The sequence below is a fragment of the Brienomyrus brachyistius genome, unplaced genomic scaffold, assembly GCF_023856365.1.
Source record: "Brienomyrus brachyistius isolate T26 unplaced genomic scaffold, BBRACH_0.4 scaffold47, whole genome shotgun sequence".
In the NCBI taxonomy this organism is placed as follows: Eukaryota; Metazoa; Chordata; class Actinopteri; order Osteoglossiformes; family Mormyridae; genus Brienomyrus; species Brienomyrus brachyistius.
This window is the reverse complement of record NW_026042322.1, coordinates 1-14,839: the sequence shown is the minus strand read 5'-3', so window position 1 is coordinate 14,839 and position 14,839 is coordinate 1. Positions and strand designations below refer to the sequence as shown.

Genomic DNA, 14,839 nt, shown 5'->3' with positions numbered 1-14,839 from the left:
CAGCTCCCTGCAACACCAGGGGCTTTTAGCAATGTGGGGAAGCCTCGCTATGCAATGACCTGCCCCGACCGGGGAGGCCGGTGGTAATGATGCTTTACGGGGCTTACCTGGCCTTAAATAAGCTTGCTAGATCGTACATTTTATTTGTGGATATAGTTGGCAAATAAAAGGTACTCTGCATTTAATGAGGCGGAACAACCTCGCTGGCAGGCAAATAGTGACCACAAGGCTTCTCTTTGTTTTCTGGGAGAGAGACCAGTAATTTAACGACCAATAAAACAGCAGATAAAAAAAAAAAAAAAAAACATTCCGGGAGATATTCCACCCTCATCAGCTCAGACAGTACAAATCGATCTCAGTGCCCAGATCTGGATGCAGGGGTGATGAGTGTCTTTTGCTAACTAGTTGTTTTTCGTCTGCTCAGCACTGATTCTGGCATGCTGCGTTCTCAGCTGACACCCTGGGCAAGTAGTTAGAATTATTTTTGGGGGGGGGGGGGGGGGGGGGGCTTATGTAATTATGCAGCGTCAGTGTGGAAGCCAAATGGACTGCTGCATTTGCACTGCAGAGCGCCCCCCTGTGTTCATATTCCGTGACAGTTAATTCCCCCTGCTGGTTTTCCTGTTATCTGTGCTCAGTGGCGGGGTTGTTTTTGCTGGGGTCCCACAGAAGAAGTTATTTGGGGGCTCCCCGTTCCCCTTCACACGTGTCTACTAACTGAATAAATAGCTAGTGCATACAGTCAGAAGGTCATAACTAATTAGCTGGTTAGCGAAACGTTCCACAGCTACCTGTGCTCTTTCGCGTAGGACGCACGGAATCACGTGAGTCACAGCGTGACATATGGCTGAGGACTCGCAGGTATCACAGGAAACTCGGTCCACTTTTGGTGCAGAGAGCTGGAAAAATGACTTTTTAGATCCTAAAAATAGGGCAACGAAACAAGGGGGGAAAAAATAAGACAAATACATTTCCCTGCATTGTAAAAGAATAACGTGGGTGTAAAAACAGGGTCCTCAAAGAAGCAGCATTTTGAAAAGCAGAGTGATTACTTTGGCAGTGGTGTGGGCGCCTCCCTGCCTGAATCGTGGGCATAGGATTAATGATTCATCGGCCCTAGACCCGAGACTCTTTATGAAGTGTTTTGAATCATTTTTTGATGGGCGGAGTCTGCTGGTTCACCACCTGAGTACATGCTGTACATGCAGCTGGCCAGTCACAGACACGAAAGCAGCACTGCTAATAGCCATATTGGATTATGTAACCATGAATTAAAATTAACAACAATCATGATCACACATCATACGACAATTAATGCTAGTCTGGGCTGTGGGCGTAACAACAACACAAAGAACAACAGTAATAACAATAAAGACAGCAGCAATAATTACAATAACAATAAATACGAATAGTAATAACAATAAAGACAGATAACAACGACGATAACAATAAAGACAAATAATAATAGCAATACTGCGATGGGCTGGCCCCCCATCCTGGGTTGTTTCCTGCCTCGTGCCCATTGCTTCCGGGATAGGCTCCAGACCCCCCGCGACTCAGTAGGATAAGCGGTTTGGAAAATGGATGGATGGATAGATAATAACAATAAAGACGAATAACAACAACGATAACAATAAAGACGAATAATAATAATAAAGACGAATAACAACAACGGTAACAATAAAGACGAATGATAATAACAATAAAGACGAATAAAAACAACAATAACAATAAAGACGAATAATAATAACAATAAAGACGAATAACAACGACAATAACAATAAAGACGAATAATAACAATAAAGACGAATAAAAACAACAATAAAGAGAATAATAACAATAAAGACGAATAACAACAATGACAATAGATAACAATAATTACAATAACAATAAAGACAAACAATAATAATAAAGACAAATAACAACAATAACAATAAAGACGAATAATATCTTATAATGCTAACTAAATTGTAACTGCAGAATTACTTATGTCGGTGACAACATTTTATTTCAATGAAACCATATTTCAAAGCAGTCGATTTTCTTTCTTTTCTTAACGTACTGAAATCTGTATTTTTTTTTCTGTTACCAGCATACATGTAATTGCCCAGGGACACTCAGTCCCAACGGAGGCTGACACTGCCGTGCCCTGGGGAAAGAGAAGAGAGGGATGTCGCATGGTCCAGAAGATCGGTTTCAGCGTTAAGATGGCAGTGTGCATATTTCAGCTTGTGCTTAAAAGCACTTCATTGAGTAAGACGCAGCCGTTGAGAAAGATAAGCCTTTCTTTGTGAAATGTTCATCTCTGTCTCCCTCTGGTGATGGGATTAATGTCACTTAAAATCAGCAGCTTGAATCAATACGAATGAAGCCCTCGTAGAATATGTAATCCAGGTTTTAAGAAGTAATTTTTAATTTAGCCTCAATTGGTAGTGATAAGTGGATATAAAATAGTTTTATCGCGTAGTAAAAAAATATTGAAAGTACTGTCCAAGTCCCCCCCCCATAACTAACAATATGAAAGAGGAGAAATTTATTCACCATTTTCAGCTAATCCTGGTGAAGTAGAGCCTATTTCCTGGGAGGGGGGGATGTCACACCTTGAATGCTTCCATGTCATAGCAAGACCTAAAACACACACACAAATCTGTAATCATATCTTTGTGGGGACTCTCCATTCCCTTTCATTTCTATGGGCATAACCCTAATCCCATCAATGACAGCCTTAACCAACATCCAGGCCGAACCGTAACCATAAGTAACCAAACAAGTCTTCTGGCTTTTTCATTTTTTTGATTGCAGTCACAGAGTTTTATAAAATTGAATTTTCCCTTGTGGGGACCGAAAAAATGCCCCCCACAAGGTCAATACACACAGGTTTATATCACATTGTGGGGACATATGGTCCCCACAATGTAATATATATCTGACCCACACACACACACGTGTAATACAACGTGTCTTTTCAGTGCTTTTCCCAGAGAACATGCTAACTCAGGGAAAAGGCCGAGCCGAAATCCCTCCCCAGCCCCCTACCCCCCTCGACCTTGAAGCTTGTGAGCGCATCGCTAACCGGTCAGCGCTTGCGCTACCCACCATTACCTTTACCGTTGCACATGACATCATGTAGCTGCACTGCTGAAAATCGGGTGCAGGGAGCCGCAGGAATGGACCAGGCCTTTATAGGCCTGCGACAGATGGGAGATGGAGGATATTCACCTTGGCACTTCCTGGATCAGGAGCTGTGAGGAGATTCATTAGCGCGGGTAGCCGATATCCAAAAGTATAGCCGCTCTGCAGTTAATGAGGACCGGGGTGAAGATTTAAAGGTACTATTATTAAGGATTTATGAAATACCCCAGAAAGCTTTTTTTTTGGGGGGGGGGGGGGGGGGTGATGGCTGAGATATCAGAAAAAAACCCGGATCCATTAGCAAACAGCAGCATTGTTGGAAGGGTCAGTGATGGATGGGTGATTTATTACTTAGAGTACCAGCATATTGGGGAGGAGCTCATTTGCAGAGCCCACTCTTGGTTTCGTGGATCTGATGGGGGGGGGGGGGGAATTCTGCCTGAGCATCTCCTGGCTTTTGCAAGGTGACCTGCGGACGATCACTGAAGCTGCAGTAACAGGATTGTGCTGTAGTCTGCTGTGCCCATACGCACACACAGGGACGCACGTAAAGGGTCTATGGTCACCATTAATGCAGGACTTTAATAGTAATGATAGTGATAATAATAACAATGATAGTAATAATGTCAGGGTCAGCGATCCTGACCCTACCCTTCATGTCTTCTCTCCATTTGGCCAGCAGGTGTCGCTGGCCAGCCTGTTCTCCTCACTGTCTCTAGTCTTTCAGCCCCAGTGCTTTTTCCCCTTTCTCTAGACTGCTGCATATCTCAGTGGGTTGAGTGTGTAACTTTGAAAATATAAATCCCTCGGTTTATAACCCCATCTGCCTGGCTGTGTTTGTTTTTCTGTTCCCCGGCGTTTATGTTCTATTCGTTTCCCCCCCCCCCCCATCTTGTCCTAGATTTGCCCTGCTTCTCTTCTGGTTCTGCGTTATCCCTGTGTTGTTCCCCTAGGGTGTGCTTTGTTCCCTAGGGTGTGCTTTGTTCCCTAGGGTGTGCTTTGTTTCCTACTTTCTGTGTTAATTGTTTCTGTTTCCAACTGTTGCTCGTTGTCCTCTGATTTTATTAATTGGATAATTTGGTTATTATTCTCACCTGTTCTGCATCATGTCTCATTAGCCTTGTGTCTGTATTTAAGTTCCTGCACCACTCTCTTCTCTAGCGAGTCATTGTGTTGTTGCGATGGTTTATTTTCTAGCTCCCAGTACCACCTGGTTCCCAGTTGCTTTATATTCTGACCACTCGTGGTTCCTTATTTCCTGGATTGTCTTTGTATTAGTTTTGTTTTATAAACCCCTTATTTGCATGAATCGTCAACTTTTTCCTGCCTGAGCCATAATGCACCGTGACTAAAATAAAATAATAATAATGCACTGCCTTGCAGGTATAAAAAGTTATCGTAATAATAGCTACTACTGGAGTGGCACAGTGCTTAGCACAGTTCTGGGACCCGGGTTCGAGTCTCCGCCTGGGTCACATGTGTGTGGAGTTTCCATGCTCTCGCCATGTTGTCGTGGGGTTTCATCCAGGTACTCCGGTTTCCATCCACAAAAAAAAAATGCAGAGATAAACTGGAATGACCAAATTTGCCCGTAGGTGTGCATGTGCAAGTGAATGGTGTGTGAGTGTGCCCTGCGATGCGATGGCACCCTGTCCAGGGTTATTCCCATGCCTGGTGCCCATAGTGTCCGGGATAGACTCTGTACCCACGTGACCCAACACAAGCGAAGCGGGTATAGAAAATGGATAGATAATTAATATAGAGTCTTCTTTTTGCTCTCTGGGCTGCCGGAAAAGTACCTCCAGGCTGTTTGTGCACGTCTTTGGCATTAAAAGCCCTCGGAAACAATGGGATCACATTTTTAGCGCAACATTAAATCGGCAAGGGGGTGCTCGTTCGGCATCCCTGCTGATTCACTCTCCTCCATTTCCCCTCCTTGGACCAAGGCCACAGAATGTCACATGACAGAATGTATGCAGAATGCAGAATGTAGACACACGTATGGCCACGTCAGCAGAAGTGCCGAAAATTTGCGGAATAAAAAACGTGTGGTTTAGTAATGATTATAGTATATCTATATTATATATAGAATTATAGTAGTAATATCCAGTGCTTAATATGTAGACTCTGAGGTGTCGGAGCTCATGAATATCAGAGACCAACTGCGACCACTGCATATGAGATTACAGAACACGCTGACTTTGAATGACGTCACACACACAAATCGATCTTTAACAACGATAATGCGCTATTAGGCCTAATCACTTAAACACGTAACATTGTAATACTTTCTATCGACACTTATTAGTTACATCAAACTGTAAGAAGGACTTACCTCATTAGGTGAGTGTCGTAGTCCAGAAGGTAACCTCATCTACTTTAGTGGGCAAAAAGTGGAATTTTGTGCGCGTGCATGGTCCGGTTTTTTTCTTTTCAAATCGAGTCAGATAAACGAAACATACTAATTTAGGTGGATGTATGTTTTTTTTAAAAAAAACCATACAACACAACCGATTTTATAAATATACATTTCTTTATATCAATTTGTATATATTCCAAAGTTTAACTCCACTTTTATATTTAATTATACTGGGTGAAGCATTTGAAGTGGCGGTGCGTAAAATGAGCCAGAAGTCCTGGAGCTCAGCTCCGACACAAATTAAACCCTGGTAACGTCTAAACGGCAACTGAAATTTCATGCGTTAAATAAATGCATGAGAATTTTATAGCTTAATGTTGTAATACAACATATGACCACATGGTGGCAACACACGATCTTAATAAATGGAGTGAAGCACACTCGGCGCAGGGGACGCAACGCGATTGCGTTGCCTGAATCATTTTATTTTTCTAGCTATGTTCTTGAGGAATTGAGTCCGATTTGTTTAAAAACCTCACTGTATCTCTGTAACACATAGCGGGGCAAAAAAACCTATATCCAAACAGGAATATGTCTTGCAAAAACACAGTCAACTACGTTAGCAACTCGTGCAACCGAATGGATCCAACTACACTATATGGACAAAATAATTGTGACACTCCTCTTAATCGTTGAATTCAGGTGTTACATTCAGACCCATTGCCACAGGTGTATAAAATCAAGCACCTGGCCATGCAGTCAGGTTTACAAACATTTGCGAAAGGACTGAGTCGTTCTGAAAAGCTCAGTGAATTCAAGCGTGGCGCTGTCATAGGATGCCGTCAGTTTGTGAAATTTCTTTCCTGCTAGATATTCCATGGTCACTTGTAAGTGGTATTGTTGCAACACGGAATAACAGAAACTCAGCCACGAAACGACAGACCACGTAAAGTAATTGAACTGAATTCGGAGGCGCATCCTGAGTAAAAGACACCAACTGTCTGTCAACTCAGTGACTGGAGAGTCACAAACTTCACCTGGCATTAATCCCAGTACAAAGACTGTGCACCAGGAGCTTCATGGAATTTCATGCTTGAGCAGCTGTATACAAACCTCACATCACCAACCGCAATGTCAAGCATCGGATGGAGTGGTGTAAAGCACACCGCCTCTGGACGCGCAGTGAAAGCGTGTTCTGTGGAGTGACGAGTCACAATTCTCTGTTTTTGCGGTCTGATGGTATAGGGTTGTTTTTCAGGGGTTGGGCTTGGCCCCTTAGTTCCAGTGAAGGGAACCCTTATTGCTTCAGCATACCAAGACATTTTGGATGATTCTATGCTTCCAACTCTGTGGGACCAGTACGAGGACGTCCCTTTTCTGTCCCAGCATGACTGTGTCCCAGTGCACAAAGCAAGGGCCATAAAGACATGGCTGGGTGAGTTTGGTGTGGAAGAGCTTGACTGATTCATGCAGATCCCTGACCTCAACCCAGTCGAACACCTTTGGGATGAACTAGAGTAGAGATTGTGAGCCAGGCCTTCACGTCCAACACCAGTGTCTGATCACCTCACAGATGCTCTTTGGGACGAATGGGCAAATCTCCCACAGCCACACTCTGAAATCTTGTGGAAAGCCCAGATGATCCCAGGAGAGTGGCAGCTGCTATAGCTGCAGAGGGGGGACCAATCCATATGGATGCCTATGAATTTAGAATATGATGTCATGAAAGTTCCCGTAGGTGCGATGGCCAAGTGTCCCAAAGCTTTGTCCATATAGTGTATGTATGTTGGTAACGGGAAAGTTTGGGAAACAAAGCCCAGTATAGGCTCAGTGCCTAAGCTGTACCTTTGCCCATGGAAGAAGAAAATGTGAAGAAACATGAGTGGTGCAGGCTGTGTACAAACGTGCTGGCATCGGAGCTCACTTATATGTGAAATCACGTGTCTGGGTTTGCATGTGTTTTATAACTGGAAAACAGAGCAGCCATGCTAGCAAGGATATCCTGATACTCCCCCCCCACCAATAAGCCTATTCCTCAAACCCTGACACAGTATGGGGGGGGGGGGGGTCAGTCAGAGTACAGCAGGAAGTCACCCAGACAAAACATCATACAGAAAACCATTTTCCAGACAACCCTTGGACAGGTCCCGGGTTTCAGTGTGTAACAGCACAGGTCCGGCGTTTCAGTGCGTAACAGCACAGGTCCAGCGTTTCAGTGTGTAACAGCACAGGTCCCGCATTTCAGTGTGTAACAGCACAGGTCCCGCAATTCAGTGTGTAACAGCACAGGGCCCGTGTTTCAGTGTGTAACAGCACAGGTCCCGCGTTTCAGTGTGTAACAGCACAGAGCCCGCGTTTCAGTGTGTAAAAGCACAGGTCCCGCGTTTCAGTGCGTAACAGCACAGGTCCCGCGTTTCAGTGCGTAACAGCACAGGTCTGGCGTTTCAGTGCGTAACAGCACAGGTCCGGCGTTTCAGTGTGTAACAGCACAGGTCCCACATTTCAGTGTGTAACAGCACAGGTCCCGCAATTCAGTGTGTAACAGCACAGGGCCCGTGTTTCAGTGTGTAACAGCACAGGGTCCCGCGTTTCAGTGTGTAACAGCACAGGGCCCGCGTTTCAGTGTGTAAAAGCACAGGTCCCGCGTTTCAGTGCGTAACAGCACAGGTCCCGCGTTTCAGTGCGTAACAGCACAGGCCCGGCGTTTCAGTGCGTAGCAGCACAGGTCCGGCGTTTCAGTGTGTAACAGCACAGGTCCCGCATTTCAGTGTGTAACAGCACAGGTCCCGCAATTCAGTGTGTAACAGCACAGGGCCCGTGTTTCAGTGTGTAACAGCACAGGTCCCGCGTTTCAGTGTGTAACAGCACAGGGCCCGCGTTTCAGTGTGTAAAAGCACAGGTCCCGCGTTTCAGTGTGTAACAGCACAGGTCCGGCGTTTCAGTGTGTAACAGCACAGGTCCCACGTTTCAGCATGTAACAGCACAGGTCCCAAGATTAAGTGTCCAACAGCAAACGTCCCGCGATTCAGTTTCCAACTGCACAAGTCCTGTATTTCAGTGTGTAGCAGCACAGGTCCCGCGATTCAGTGTGTAACAGTGTGTTATCACCACAAGCTGTTGCGTCTGATAGGATGCGTTTGAGCCCAATCAGCTCTGTGCCGGATGCTGCGGCTTCTCCATGCATAGCAGAAGTGAACCGATGCCGGCCGGCACAAGCCGGTGCTCAGCAGGAAGTGACACGCTGCAGCGCTTTCACAAGACATTTGACGGCATGCTGGCGGCCTGAGCCAGCTCCTTCCATCACGCTGTTGCACTCATGCGTGTCCCTGCATGCATGCACTTGTGCATGGCCCATCTGTCAGCGACCGGGGCGGGGTGTGGCAGCCACTGTTTACAGTCTCGACTCAGGGGCCAGACCAGCTGCTGATAGCTGGTGTTCTTACTGCTGGTGGTGTTTCCCCCCCCCATGTAGGGTCGGCCCGCTTCTTCTGGAGCTAGAAAAGCACTGATTTTTTCTCATTTCATCAGGTCTGTGGTCACGCGTGCGCAATCAAACTCTGAATTTGCTCACTAATATTGCTGTTTTCAATACAGTTCTTTTTATGTTTTTTATAAAATGATTCTCCACATGTGAGGACAGTTTAAATATAGACATCGAAGTGTTACAGGTGTGACCTGGGGTGCTCCCCCCCCCCCCCCCCCCCCCCCCCGTGAAGGTGTGATTGTTTGTGTTTGTTCCGTGACGGAAGTCCTGGCCATATGATTCGAAAGCTAAAGAGATGCTACTCGCAGATTCTTCACCACGGAGACCTCTGTGCACCAACCGCAACAGGCCCCGCCCCCTATCCACACTGCCCCCCCCAGCGAGGGTCATGCATGGGTCGCGTCCCTTCTTGAACTTTCAGGGACGGCGGGCCACCATCCAGATCAGGTAAATACAGCAAGTCTCTATGAAACAGCCCCCCTAGGGGAGGTGTTTGGAGCTGAACATGTGTCATAGGATCTGAAGTTCACTCCCTCCATTGTTCAGTGTGGAGGGTGTGTGTGTGTGTGTGTGTGGTGAGGGGGGGGGGGGGTGTACCCATTCCAGTCCACTTCCACCTTCCCCGAGACCTTCTTCCCCCAACTCTGTGTTATCAGCAAATTCCCGCTGAGGTGCAGATCCCACTGTGGGACACGGCGGGAAGGCAGACTGAGGATTTCCGGGAAAGGGCTATAATTAAAACCCCGATCCGGCGGAGCGGATGGGCGAAACGACCGTCTCCTGCGCACCGTTGCATCTTGTCAGAATGAAAAGAATAATGTGGAGGAACTGCACAGTGACGGTTCCCACCTCGGCGGCCAGCCAGCCAGGCCTGCTGTTACACACACGTCCAGCGAGGGTCATTCTCCTGATTCCCCCCCTGGCGGCACGCGGGGCTAAATATAACCCACCCCCTGCCCCCCCCGACCCCATAGCCTTGCCGCCCCTGCCCTACGGGGGCTTTGGAGAAGGAGCGGACAGTGGGAAGCCGCCCCGAACGCAGAATCAAAGGCAGATCTCCGAACTATGTCCTTCCTGAAATTCCCCTCCGTCACAACAACAAAGGAAGGTCATCCGATCTGTTGACTTTAGACTTATGAAATATGGTCCGGACAGGGCAGTGGAACGTATTTGGTAGCGATGGAGGTTTTCCACCTGTATCTCCCGGCAGCTCGCACACGTCCCACCTGGACAGCATAATCTGCAGCCCTGAGCGGCTCACGTGGTCGCAGATCTCAGCACATCTGATGCCTGCTTCTCTCTGTCGTTAGAAGCAGCCAGAATTACGAAACACCAAGTGAACTGAATCAGAGTGCCAGATTCTGATTTCGATTTTGCATCCAGTAGTGGGGAGCCTTGTATTTTATCTCTGTTATTTAGTATCCTGCCTTTGGGGGGGGGTTTAACTCACATTGGAACCTTGGATGTCGATGAGGTCACATCTCATGCAGTTCGGTCCTCGACCATATCATTCGGTACAAAAAATGTCCCGGTTGTCGAACATATTTTCAGTTCTAGACCAACCAACCATTTTGTGCTAAAACTAGTCTGACCAAGCAGTATCTTTTTATGCGTAAATAAAGGAGGGAATACGTGCGTATGAGTCAGTCTGCCGCTAACGCTAGCGTAGTGAATGGTCAGGACAAGCGCTGACACATAAATGGACAAGCATGGTAGATAAAAAGGACGTGAACAGCAGAACCTCGGCAAGGTAACTGACTGCTGCGTTTTTTTTCCGAGGCGGGACAGGGCCCTGGTGTCTGGGGCTCGCAGTTACAGCCTGGGATAACCTGAGGGCTACTCTGCCCCAGTGTGTGAGAAACGAAGAGCCGCCTTGTGGACGGCCTGCCCACCGGCACGGGGGGGGCCACACGTGGCGGGGAAGCCGCTGTCAGGCGAGATTGAGATTCGCAGGCGCAGTCAGTGCCACAGAGGGATGGGAGGATATTTAAAATGGAAACAGGGCCGGTGAACGAGGCCCATTTTCGTCATCATGGCTGGGGGGGGTTTGGGGGGGGGGGGCTGCAGTTCAGGAGCATCGGGAACACCAAGTACTGCAAAGTGACACTTTTTCCCATTTCTAAGAAACTGCAGCTAAACTTGTGCTCAAGTGCGATCAGGGGTGCATTATAAGGTAATTAGAGATCAGTCACCTCATACTTGCCGATTTAAATGTGCTTCTGGTGACAGGAGTCAATGGTGGTTCTGTTGTTATTGACATGTGTAGGGAGACAGGTTGTGTACAGTGACACAGGCCCTGTGCAGTGAAACATGACCTTTGGTCCCAGTGTAATCTTTGACTCCAGTGTTGCCGTTGACCCCAGTGTGACCTTTGACCCCAGCTCTCTCTAGACTGGAGGAATTACGGGTTCCCCACCTTCTATCAGTTTTAAATCCAGCCAACTGGGCGGTTTCAGTGCAGGGATACACGTAATGGGACATCGTCCTTCCCAGTAAAAATGGCACAAAGCGGAGAAAAAAAAAATCCCAGTAGGATTCCATACTGCCAGCCTTCCAAACGATAACGTGGCAAGCGGTTTTTCCGTATGGGCGGGGGGGGTGCAGCCTGCTTGCGGGTCGGATTACCCGTGACACACAGTCCCAGTTCAGGTTTCTTTAACAGGAGGGGGGGGGGGTGATTTTCTGCCCGATTGCGTAACTCGCAGCGTGAGCGAGAGAAGAAAAGAAGGAAGAAAGAAAGTCAGAGAAAATGAGTATTCCTGGGGGGGGGGGGGGGGTAAAAGAGTGCTGGCGAGTGCGCTGTGTTCTGGCTAAGTCTCCAACTTGTTTTTGTCTCTGTGTTGCTGTCCATATGTATGAGTGGGGGGGGGGGGGGTGATGTCCTCCCCCCACTCCCTTTCTAAGTTAGAAATCTCACCAGACTGCCACAGTCTAAGCAACTTTGTCAAAAACGTGAAAAGCATTTTAGATTTGTCCTCTGCATTAAGCACACTCGCTCTGTTCACCATATTCTGTGTGTATTTATGCTGGTAGCTCCGCCCACTAGTAGCTCCGCCCACTCGTAGCCCCACCCACTCACTCGCTGCACTCGTGTCAGTGATATTTTGGCAGCAGAAAGAGGGCCGCAGATAGCTGAGCTTGCTTAGCGATGTAGGCCTGATCGTTATATTCTGACAGGGTGCAGTAACTGGGCCAGTGTTTCAGGAATTACCATATGGTTGGTGTTTACAATGGCAACGGAGTTTACTCTCCTTTTATGGAGGAGTTGATTAAAGGCGTTTTGCATGTTTAAAGGCAGTTTGTGCTTTTTTTAAGCAGGAATTAACCTTGACAGACATCCAAACATGCTCATTAAACCTGACTCCGTTTCTGAGGTCATCGTCTGTAATTCTTTTGGATTTTTCTGAGCAAAAATAAACATTTGTTTATTACATTGTAATATAAAACCCTCTGTGGATGCCCCAAGGTCAAGATCCAGAATGTTACTTTGAAAATTCCAAACAGTTCAATCATGAACATCATGTCTGCCGACAGCACAATCTCCTGCCAAACTTGTTCAGTTGTAATTCTGAATAGGTGCATGATAAGTTACCCGGCCTGGTATAATGCCTTTTTTATTAACAACCATTTTTTTGAGATGCAGGGTGAGACCAAACCTTGGTTTGACGGTTACGGGTCTTACAGTGAAACCGCTCTACTGGCTCTGGGATTTGAACCAACAGCCTGTCGACCTTCTGATCACAGATATGGTGCCCTAACCTGCTGACCAACACACTGCTCTACAGCAATGCTGCTGAAATGAGGTGAATTATAAAGTGTCTCAAACACCTATAGAGAGTCCGTCCTGGTCTACATCTTAGCTAAAATATCTGATTTTACTCTGTTACAAAGTCCAAATCAAGGTCTGCCGTTACGGGTGTTGGACACCCGCTATGCAGGGGTGACGGCGTTACCCACAGTGACGCCCTTTAATCATGGCTCCTTATCATTCCCTCATTTTCATGCGCCCAGTATTTAGCTCAGAGCGGCCGCTAACTGCCACATTGTCACTGGAAGGCCATTTATGCCTTGAGGATATTTATGGAGGGAATATGTCTGCGAACTCTGTTTTACAGCGTGGCTTCTCACGACGATCTCGGATGCAAGCTGAAAATCCCTGAAGCTGCCCCGGGGGGCGTGAAAGTCCGGTTTGGCGGTTCCTCCATCCTGGGCAGGCGCCTGTTCCCTGAGTGCCGATCTGGGTCTATCCGGACAGGAAGTGGGGGAATAATTTATCCCAGTTCCCCTCTTTTTAAGCCAATCATGTAGCGGCGAGCGCTCGTCAATGGCTCTACGATGTCCGGTTTGTGTGTCTGTGTGTGCGTGTGTTTTTTTTCCGTGTTTGCGAACTTTTTGACGGCACCAAAGCCACGGGATGGGGGGGGGAGGGAGCAATTGCTTAGTATTGGGCCCCCGGAGGAACCATTCAGCAAGCGATAAAAGACAGTTGTACCCAACTGACATAACCACCCCCCCCCCACCCTCAGTTCCAACTCCAGCCTCCTCTCCTTTGAAAAGACACTTTCTTTTCCGTCTTTTGTCCCGGGGGGGGGGGGTTGGGAAGGCGATGCTGTGTGGTCTGTTGGGGCCATTCAGGAGAGAAACAGAGGCTCCTTTATGTCAGCCAGCCTCGGCCCACAGGAACATTCCTCCATTTTGCCTATTCAGCAGCCTGCGGCCTTTTGCGTGTCGGCGGGTAACAGTCGGTGGTAACAGGCCGATAAACGGAGGCTGGATTCTTTTGCTTTATCTTTCCATGTCGTCTGGTCTCTCTGAAACTCTCCGCTGCCTGGTTTTTTGACGTCCAGGGTGTATGGTGTCCCGAGTGTCCTTACGATAGCCCGTAATAAATGCTTGACATCCCCCCTCAAGGTGGCCTTTGTATTTCTGTCTGCTCAGAGGTTGAACCTACTGTTAGATTTGAGGTAGCAGGTCCATAGTACTCTAACTGGTTTTATAATCTTGCGGATTGTTTACGGCGACTGTGTTACTGGAGCATTTTGCCAAGTTTCTTACTCAAATGTCCAACAGCACAGCTCTTCGGGGGACTTGAACCAACAACATTGTGGTGATAGGGCTTAGCTTAGATGCTACACTGTCTGTCTCCATAGCGACATGGGGCGGCAACAATAACAATAGTCTCTCTGAAATGATGGCTGTCTTCCCTTGTGGCCCACACCGGTAGGTGTGTCCTGATTCACCAACATCTGGGTATGTCTCACCCTTTTACGTCTTGCATTTTATTCTTTTCTTGTCTATTCTGGATTCTCTCCCAGGGCAGGTCGAGTTCCCCTTACAGTTTATTGTCGGGCTGAACCTATCCATGTCACCGGTACAGAATCCTCTGACTGTGGCCATGCCAAGTCTTTGTTTTGGGTGCAGGCGGGTTGGGCGGGGTCACAGATGTAACGGGAATCTGTTCCACTCTCTCCCCCACCCACAAAACAAACATTCCAGCCAGTGTTTATCTGACTGTTTCTTTTTTTGTCCTGTCACTTCCTTCGTTCAAACGCTGTCACCCCGTGTCACGTTTCCACGTGTTCGGAGAATGACCTGCATTCTTCCCTCTCATGTGCCCGCGAGAGCCGTTCGATTTCACTCCCCTCTGCTGGACTTCCTCTCCATCCGCTCCATCCTCATCACTCCTGGCCCTCTACAGCCCCTATGGGGGCCCCCGTTCCAAAGCAGATGGAGGTATTTTCGTCGTGCGCTGCAAAGGACACACTCACACGCTTCTGCTTTTTGCTCTGAGGTTCAGTATGGTCTGTAATTAGGAGCCAGATTGGCCGTGCACTCTAGCTTTGGGGCGCTGTTAAAAACGTACG

General features: G+C 47.6%; 1 long non-coding RNA gene across 1 annotated transcript; it reads right to left on the bottom strand.

The window, feature by feature from the left end:
• Window positions 1-1,934: 1,934 nt before the first annotated feature.
• LOC125723319 (uncharacterized) lies at window positions 1,935-5,775 on the bottom strand. The gene is made up of 4 exons (XR_007386860.1): window positions 5,468-5,775; window positions 3,103-3,242; window positions 2,542-2,628; window positions 1,935-2,149 (listed from the first exon to the last, which is right to left on the bottom strand). It is a non-coding gene; the product is annotated as an uncharacterized LOC125723319 (long non-coding RNA).
• Between the last annotated feature and the right edge of the window lie 9,064 nt (window positions 5,776-14,839).